The sequence below is a fragment of the Prionailurus bengalensis genome, chromosome E2 (genome assembly GCF_016509475.1).
Source record: "Prionailurus bengalensis isolate Pbe53 chromosome E2, Fcat_Pben_1.1_paternal_pri, whole genome shotgun sequence".
Lineage (NCBI taxonomy): Eukaryota > Metazoa > Chordata > Mammalia > Carnivora > Felidae > Prionailurus > Prionailurus bengalensis.
The window spans coordinates 32,605,194-32,613,527 of NC_057352.1; the positions used below are offsets into that span (position 1 = coordinate 32,605,194).

General features: G+C 51.2%; 1 long non-coding RNA gene across 1 annotated transcript; it reads right to left on the reverse strand.

The window, feature by feature from the left end:
* Positions 1 to 5,127: 5,127 nt before the first annotated feature.
* On the reverse strand, positions 5,128 to 7,020 carry LOC122494211. The gene is made up of 2 exons (XR_006300124.1): positions 6,523 to 7,020; positions 5,128 to 5,605 (listed from the first exon to the last, which is right to left on the reverse strand). It is a non-coding gene; the product is annotated as an uncharacterized LOC122494211 (long non-coding RNA).
* Between the last annotated feature and the right edge of the window lie 1,314 nt (positions 7,021 to 8,334).

The following is an 8,334-nucleotide window of genomic DNA, read 5'->3' on the forward strand; positions in this document are numbered from 1 at the left end:
GCTTTCCAGCTACCCCTTCCGAGAGTCTCGGAAGACAGGGCCTTCAGGATTTGTGGAATGAACACAATTGTTAACTGGCGGCCACAAGCAGCAGCAGCAAGAGGCACGCGCGCGTTCTGCGCTCAAAACTACAGTCGTACGGAAAGAAAGCAAATCTACATGTTCTGTTGTCAATCACGTTTATTAAATTAAAAAAAAAAAAAAAAGTCCTCTCCCAGGCAGTAGGAAAAGTTGGGGCGGGGTAGGGATGGGGGGAGAAGTGAATGCATTGTATGTTGGAGAGCTAAGCTAACAATGTCATTAACAGACGCAATTATGCATTCTGATGCAAAGTGCTTCAAGCTGCCAGTCTGGGGGGGGGGGAGCTTACAGTGGGGCTCCCAGACCACAGGCTGCAAAATCTCTAACAACTTTATTCATCTCCCCTGGCCTGCAGTTCAATCCCGCTTCCTTTGAGTATCTCCTGCAAATAAAAGGCCCCATTCTTTGGCTTCCCCGGGCTTTATTCGGAGTGAAAACATCACTTTGTGCCCACGTTGTGTTAAAATAACAGATTTGTGTTCGTTCCTGTAGGTTTCGGGTGAGGGGACGAGGCCGGGCGATCCTCAGTGCGGATGGTGAGGCGCCTTTTTGGGGAGGAGGCTGGAGAGAAAGGGTCTCCAACAGGGAACCTTTGTTCTGAAATGCAAATGAGCCTCTGCGACCCGGCGCAGACAATGCCAGCCTGGTCCCAGCCACGAACCCCATCCGTCCGCGGCTATTTTGTTAACCTGATGTTTCGTACGTTCTTTCTCTCACACCGAACACTTGATGTTGACAGCTGTGAATTTTAAACAACCATTCTGTGTATGCTTTCCGAATTTTGTGTATTCAGATCGCTCCTCCATATTGGGGTGGGGGGTGGGAGGTGCGCTTCGGAAGCCAAGTGTCTGAGGTTCCTTCCTTCGTCTAGAGATCTCATGCTTTTCCTAAAGTCGGGGCCACCCGGAGTGGGAAACATGGCAGAAAATGGAGCTCGCTCATCGGCGGCATTGGAGATGACCAGGGAGTACAGAAGCACTTGTGATGACAAGCCACAGTGGCCCGGAGGCAGGACTCTGGAGGGACGAGCCACTCAGGCGTACTCTGGTGGCCCCGAGGAGCTGGGTCCTCTTCACGTGTGCCCTTGCTTGTCTGTAAAATGGGCCACAGCCACCTTCACAAAGGGCCGAAAATAAAGACCTCCTGTATCCAGGCCATCAATCCGATTTGATTTCCTCTGTCCAATTACATTGTCCTGGCAGCCAATTTTTCTTCCTAGAGTGCAAAGTCATGGGCGTTGAGTTTTTAAGCGGAAGGAAAACAGGAAGAGCTCTCAGACTGGCGGCTTGGATTTAGAAGACACTAGATTGGCTGCGTGAGTTTTTTATTTGGGTGTTTGTTTGTTTCTTCCTCTGCCTCTTTGGTAGGACACGGTTCACAACGAAACACACACGCGCGCTGGCAGCAACTCTGAGCAAGAAAAAAGAAGGTTGCAAATGGGGTAATTGTAAGGCCCATTGTATTTGCTATCACTGAGCTTCCAGATCTCAGACTCAGAGCCTCCCGGCAGCAAGAGTGAAAGGGGAATGGTGGCCAACGACATCGCCTCACTTCCCTGGAACACACAGTTTTCCAGAGGGGAGAAACATTTTCCAGATGCTTCATCTGAAAATAAGCTTTATGCTCAGGGCCCTCCGAAAGGGGGCAACGAGAACTGCTGAGAAGTTCCACGTTCACGCGAGAGCAAGCACAGTTGCAAAATTCCCAGAGCCAGAGTAAAAAAGTCGGGCCGGCGGGTGCCTGCCTAGTGCCCGCTCGGGTTGTTCGGGGGCGAGTTCGCAGAACCCCGTCGTGAGGAGGATTCAAGGCCGCACGGAGGCTGGACAAAGAAGGCAGGTGATTGACCGGGCATGCTATGTCGCTCCTTACCGTGGGCTAAATAAACACAGCACAAATGAGCCGCTTTCTGGTGACGGCGTGGTCCAAAGACAGAGCTCTGGGGCTAGGCAGGGTATGGCTATCATTCTCCTTACATGTCCCTGAATGACCTTGTTCTCCATTGGGTCTTCCAGAAGAACTGGCAGGCTGGGTGGTGTTTCTATTGATGCTTGAAGTCAGAGGAAGTGGGTGGCAGGTTGAACCAAGAGGCCTACGCTGCAGAAGCCTGCCCAGTAATCACATCTCGATTCAGAGCCATGCCGCCCTCCACTTGGGCCTGGGCCACATGCTTTTTTTTTTTTTTTTTTTTTTTTTTTTAATGGTGAAATATTTATTTCTGCCAGACTTTTGAGGGGCTTCCACTTTCTTTTACTTTTCTGTATTGGTTGAACTTACTATATAGCACATATTACTTTGATGATCAAAATCTGGTAGCTAGATCATTTTTTTTTAAGTTTATTTATTTTGGGGAGAGAGAGAGAGACAGAGCGAGTGAGTAGGGGAGGGGCAGAGAGAGAGAGAGAGAGAGAGAGAGAGACAGCGAATCCCTAGCAGGCTCCACACGGTCAGCACAGAGCCCGATGTGGGGCTCGAACCCACGAAAGGTGAGATCATGGCCTGAGCTGAAACCACGAGTTAGATGCTTAACCGGCTGAACCACCCAGGCGCCCCTAGATCATTTTAAATTAGTCATTTTTCTTTCTTCCTTTCCTGGTTTTCTTTCTTTTTTTTTTTGGCTTCGAGTCAGATCAACGTTCTGTAAGGGCTAGTCTCCCAGTGCCCTAAGACAGAACTGATGAAGAACCTTATCTAACTCAATTCCAAATATCTGGAACTGTTTCACTCAGGCCACCCTTGGAGAGGAACGGAAGATAAGAAAACAGTTTGGAGAATCTGTGATGTCTGCCGAAGACCCATGGTTCTGAGACAGTCACCTTGCACACGTCCGTGGCCCAGGAACCCCACAGCCACAGGCCAATGGCCAACGTGGGGTCCTGGAGGCCATGATCAAGAAAAACAACAACAACAACAAAACATTCACTAAATATCAAGGCAGGAAACACAAGGAGGAAACACCTAAAGAACAATTTTGAAAAACCGTTCAAAACTGGAAGGGGTTGCTGTGCAAGACGTCAATTCTGGAGAGCGTGGCCGGATCCTTAGACACTGCCTTCCACCGACTAGGGATGTGTGCACACGGATGCCCACTCCTCTCTTACTTCTGAGATTCGCCTTCTCCGAAAGCCTCTGGCCACGTTTGCAGAAGACTCTGCAGCAGGGGTGAATTTCCAAAGCAGTTTTTTTTTTTTTTTTCTGGTTAGCCTTCAATTAACCAGAAAATCAAATTAATTGTGCATGAAGTTCTATTTCCAGGACACAGGCTGACCCATGGAATATGCAAATCTGGGTAAAAATAAGTCATGTTCAAGTGGGGGCTCTCTCGTGTTTGTTTTAGAGCGGGGAAGAATGGAAAAACAAGACAGTGAGGGCCCAGGGCCAAAGAAAATGCTATATTTAGACGTGAAGGGCTTTGTTTGGCCCCGATACCAGTGTAGACACAGCCAGTCAGGAACAAGGGGGCCATTCAATCAATCCACCTGACACGCTACTGTCGCCGGCCTGTGCGTTCCACGGGCACCGAGCTCAGAACCATCCTGAAAGGGGCTGTCGGCTGGGAGGCGGTAACAGCTGGTCCGTGGCAATTAACCGGCAGTTTCTGTTGCTGAAGGAGATTATTTTGGATGGCGTAAAGAGATTCAAATAAAAATGTCAACGTGCCCATTATGGATGAAAGTTAGAAAAACTTAAGTGGCCCCGAATTAATCACTATGTGACAGCGAGGCACGCAAATGAGTACCGAAAATCCTCCGCAAATCTATTTTCCTGCCTTTTTGGTAATCGTAAAGAAGCTTGCTGGGGGGTGTGGGGAGGGCATTTCTCGGCTACAACCTTAATTCATCTCGGAGTGAAGATTTAACGACAAAGTTACAAGCCCTTAAAGTCGCATTTATTGAGGGGCTAATGAGCGTCCCTAAGAACTCTGTGGAAAAAAGGAAAAAAAATAGAGGCAGCCACCAAACAGAAGAGGCCTTTGAAAATACCGAAGAGAGGGGAGTTCATTAGGCTTTTTTTTTTTTTTTTTCCTTCCCCTTTCTCAACAATGAAGATTTCTGCTGCCAAACCTTCAGGAGTAGGGGTGGTTTCCTTTCAAGTAATTGATGCGGATTTTGCTTCTGCACGGAGTCCAGACAAGCTCTCCAACGAGGAGCAGGAAATCACACCGTCAAAGGGAAACTGTGCATTCCTTCCTCCCTGGCTGGGTCGGCCCTCACAAACACTGGATTTATGCTGCCTTGCCAAACCGCCTCCGATTTCCATGCCCTCCCACGGCTAAGATAACGGCTGCTGCCTTCGGCCTCTGCGAGCGGCACTTACTTAAAACTCCAGCTCCGCGGTATAACAAAACCGGCTGCTGTCACCCCAAATCGAGCAAATGAGCTCCTGTCCTACAGCATAAAAGGTAAGAGAGTTATTGAATGTTCCCCGTGGGGAAGGCCCCATTCGCCCTTGCCCTCTCCTGGCACCCCCCTCCCCCCCGCCCCGCACCTCCTGGAATCTTCTAGGCCCTCTCGCCTCCACTCCTCCTTCTGTCTCCGGGAGCACAGGAAGGAGTAGCTGGAGCCAGTCTGTTCTAAACAGATCAAGTTTTCTTAAGTCAGGGCTTTTCTTCTTTTTTCAGTCAAAGTAGAAGTGGGAAGGAATGCTGTGAAGAAAATAGAAACTGGCAAAGCGCTTTGACTCCAAATATCTCCTGGTCAGTGCTGATGCACAGAACTATTGCTGTTCCCGGCAAGTAAATACAACTGAACAGTTCTGGGAAGTGGGGAAGAAACGGGGCGGGGGGGGTGGGGGTGGGGAAGGGAGAGGCCGGCCGCAAACCCCCAAAGGCGAAACAGGTATCGTGACTTCTGCTCGCTCAAGTCGAGGAGAATCATGTTTTTTTGGGGGCTATTATCCCCGAGGAGTCTCGAAAATGATCTGCAACATGCAGTGAAACTGACACGCAGAAAACATGCGTATTTAGGAAGTATTCCCGGCGTGGTTTGTACGTAGCCAAAACATTCTGTTTCTCTCGGAGTAGAAAAGAAAGTCTGCACTCCAACTGCCTCCATTTGGAGAACACATTTATTAAAATGCCATTTTCCGTGGCTGTGTTAATGCGCGATCCGGGAGACGTTTCCTATTTGTACGCTACACCCCTGCTTGCGAAGGTCTACACCCTGTGGCACAACACCGGCGCTTGAGGAGGCCAGATGGCTAATTCTGAAAGAACTGTCTGCTTGATATCACCCAGGAAGGACTCAGACTAATTCACCCCTCATTGGGGCATGTCTGTATGTCGGAGAACATCTCTTTAAACACAGTCACATCCTGAAGGCTGCGCATCGTCCTTGTTTCTTCCGAAGTTGACAAAATTCAATTGGCCTCGTTTAGATGGATTTTTTTTTCCAGTAGCATATAAGCAGTCCTCAGTTCCAAAAGGGAAGCTCGACTAGGGACTGCCGGCTAAGGTCACAAGGGAGAAAACACTCTTGCCGTCTGTCTTCGGGGCAACCACGGCTAAGACGGACGGTGTCCAGGGTCCCTAGTAAGGAGAATATTCATAGTGATTATATACAATCCGTTAGGATCGTAGCAGCTTTCACTTGTGTGCCAAACTGTAGAGTAACACTTGGCATCCACTTTTTCAGTTAAACACGATTTCAAGAGGGCTAATAGGCACTGATCTACACTGACGACACTCCAAGAGCTCAGAGAGGTTAATTAACGTGCCGAGTTCACACGACTGGTCTATGGAAGAGGCAGAACTCAAACCGGAACGGACCTGAACGCAAAGCTTTGTTCTTAAACACGGTGCTGGTCTGCCCTTTGCTCCGCTACCTGTATTCACACTTGGCTGACTTTGCGGTCACCCTTTCCTCTGTCCACTCTGGCCTGCCCAACACATAACCCTGCGCTCCAGAAGGGAGGCAGTGTACCCCTGGTCATTAAGAGTTGACGGGCTGGGCTCAGAATGCCTGGATTTGAAACCTGGCTCTGTCATTTACCTACGGGGCGACCCTGGGCGTGCTTCCCAGCCTGTGAATGGGAATATGGGAGATTTCCACCTAATACGGTTGCTGTAAAAATAAAATGGGCGAAAATATTTCAGTGCAGGATCGTTTGGGGTACCTAGTGCCACCACGCAGTTAATGTGAGGGAGGGAAGGCAGGCAGGGAAAGAGGGAGTGGGAGGAAAAGAAGAAAAAAAAGAAACGAGAAGAGAGGAGGAAAGGACAGAGGAGAGGAGAGAGAAGGAGGAGAAAAGAAAAGGGAGGAAAAGGGAGACGGGTTGGAAGACAGAAAAGAAAGAACAGGGGAAAGAGAGCAAGGAAGGAAAGAGGAAAGAAAAAAGGAAGCGAGGTGAGGCTGAAAGGTAAGAAAGAAGGAAAGAGAAAAAGGGAGAGACAGAGAGAAAGGGAAAAGAAAAGAACGTCAAAGGAAGGGGACGTGTTCTACTCACTGGGTCACCACGGAAGGAGGGCCATTACCCACAGGCGATGGTGGAGCGAGGCACGAGCATCTCAAGGCCTCAGACAAGCCTAGTGGGCAGCCCCAGGGCCTCTCCCACTGTTCACCGACTCAACCCCCTTCGCGTTAACCCTCTTCCTGCACAGCCTCGTCCCCCGCAAGCTCCGGAGGCGGTGCCAACGGCTTCCCAGCCTCGCCGTCCTGCGGGGGGTGAAACCGTCCTGGCCCAGCCTTCTCCGCGCGGGTCGGGTCACGTGACCACCCCCGAGCCAATCACCAAGACCCAAGGCCCACCGCCTGCCGATCGGCTTTCTGGCCTCACGCGCTTCACCCTTGCTCAGGAACCGAGTCCCACGGACTGCAAGGTGGAAGAGGGAACGATTCCGTGGAGGGACTTGGGGTGCAGCTGCCCAGCAGAATGCACGTGGGAGCGGCAGGTTGCTGGCTACCGCGGGCGAAACTTGCCTGCTGAGAGCATCCCCCCCCACCCCCGCCCCCACCCCCGTCCTAGACGATCCCTTGTTTCGGTGTCGTTGGTGTGGTCCCGGGACTTGAGCGCTTGGGTTTGACTCTTGGCTTCATCGCTGACTGAGCTGTGCGACCCTGGACGGGCTGATCCACCTGTCTCTGCTTCAGTTTCCCTTGTGAATGGGGTCAGCAATCGATCTTCCTCACCGATGGGCAAGTACTACCGTGTCCAGCCTAATGGGAACGCGTACTCGGCACCCAACACATTTTCGCCGTTGGATATTCGAAGGTGATTTGGTGAGCACCCGGGAGGCACCAGACCCGCTTGGGTGGGTGGGACACACTGGCGAACAAGACGGAACGACGGCAGAACCTTCGACCCCCTAGGCCTAATATTCTCGGGCGGAAAGAGGCCGTGCCCGAAAGAATGAGATAGTCCCACGGAAGTTAGGGAGAAGAGAAAGCAGGTCAGGGCGGAGGGGACTTCAAGAGCAGCGGTAGTGGGGGGCACGTAAGCCCAGATTTGGAGGGTGCGGTGAGTTAAGCCAATAGGATATGGTGGAGTGGGGGGTATTCCAAGAAGGGGGGGCAGGCAGCGCAGAGCCCCAAGGTAGGAGCGTGCCTGGACTTTCCGCAGCAAGGGGACCAAGGTGGCTGGAGGGAACAAGAGAGGACAAGAATTTGGAGATGTGAGGGGCGAGGCAAGAGAGGAGATCAGGAGGGGCCCCGGGGGCACCCGGGGAAGACTCGGGATTTGCCTCTGAGGGAAGTGGGAGAGCGGATGTGACTTTGTGCAGGGCTCGTGGTGGCCGCTGTGTTGAATGCCCAGCAGCTCTGGCTATTATTTTTTTTTTTTTTCAACGTTTATTTATTTTTTCTTTGGGACAGAGAGAGACAGAGCATGAACGGGGGAGGGGCAGAGCGAGAGGGAGGCACAGAATCGGAAACAGGCTCCAGGCTCCGAGCCATCAGCCCAGAGCCCGACGCGGGGCTCGAACTCACGGACCGCGAGATCGTGACCTGAGCTGAAGTCGGACGCTTAACCGACTGAGCCACCCAGGCGCCCCTGGAGTTGTTTCTAATTTCTTACTATCATCAATAAAGCTGCTCCCTGTATCTTTTGGTGAACATCATTCATGCATTTCTCTTGGGTACATAAGGCCTAGGATGGAAACGTCTGGGCCATAGGGGGTCCATATGCTTGGGGTGAGTACATTGTGCTGAGCAGTTTTTTTCTAAGCGGTTCCACCAATTGGACCTCTATCCACAGTGCGTGAGAGTCTCCACTTCTCCACATTGTGGACAACGCTGGCATTTTCTGATTAGCCATTCTGAT